Raw genomic sequence first — 1,123 nt, 5'->3', positions numbered from 1 at the left:
TGAGAGGAGAACTCCGAATTCAGAGGAATAACGTTGCTCATTCCAGGCAACCCTTTGATAAAGGGGAGCACTGCTCAATACTACCACAAGGACAGCCCATGGATCGAGGAATCCAACTCCTCAGAGAGGATTAACGCTCGAAAGAAAACACCATACTCACAATAACCCTCAATGGTGAGGGGAGCGATGCTTCCAGAGTGTGTCGACAGAGACACACTAGTTGAGTGGAGCCCAAGGTACCGGGGTCTAACCAACTCAGAGAAAGGGAACGAGATCAAAAATGCGTAACCCTTACCATACAGGATTTTAGAAAAGTGGGCAAAGCATAACGTGCACACTTACCACTTATGTGGATTTTAGAAAAGTGGGCAAAGCATAACGTGCACACTTACCACTTATGTGGATTTTAGAAAAGTGGGCAAAGCATAACGTGCACACTTACTTACCATAGTATTTGGATTTTAGAGTTTTCGAACATCTGTTTACAGATACCCGTAAGTACTGGGCCAAACGGGAGAGGCAAGCTCAAATACATTACACAGGAAGGTTCTCGTAATGCCACCTATACCTCCCGCTCGATGCCTCCGCAAGAGGGGATATCCTGGTGATCGTGAAACCCCTCAGGGCGACCCAGATACGGTAGACCAGTCAGGGTAGCATGAAAGCGTAACCCCAGCCCGGACGTCCAGGAAATTTTTGCAGTGACGCGCTGGGGGCCTGATGATCATGAAGGCTCCCGCAGAAGCCTGTGTTATGGCCGCATGATCCAGGAAGTATGAAGCCGAAACCCGGCTTTTCTTACCGTCTGGACATATATCGACGAGTGAAATAACACTGCAAGTCGAGCACCCGGTTTCTGAACCCAGCAGAGGGGGTGCTCATCGAGGACCTACCCTAGAAAAGGGACAGAAACACACAGGTCCCGGGAAACACTGCAAAGAAACTAGCAGAAGGGTTATACACACAACCACCAGCTCATTAGTTTATACACACACATATATATATTTATATATACATATATTTAGACATGGATCGTACTCACCCACCATGGTTCCCGCGTTGGAGCTCTGTCCGAAGAAGCCTCTAGACCGGACCATCAGTAAGATGGTCACTATGAAGCCAT

Source organism: Sinocyclocheilus grahami, unplaced genomic scaffold (assembly GCF_001515645.1).
Source record: "Sinocyclocheilus grahami isolate Dianchi unplaced genomic scaffold, SAMN03320097.WGS_v1.1 scaffold871.1, whole genome shotgun sequence".
Classification (NCBI taxonomy): domain Eukaryota; kingdom Metazoa; phylum Chordata; class Actinopteri; order Cypriniformes; family Cyprinidae; genus Sinocyclocheilus; species Sinocyclocheilus grahami.
The sequence above is the reverse complement of the archived record's forward strand: the minus strand, read 5'-3'. Positions refer to the sequence as shown.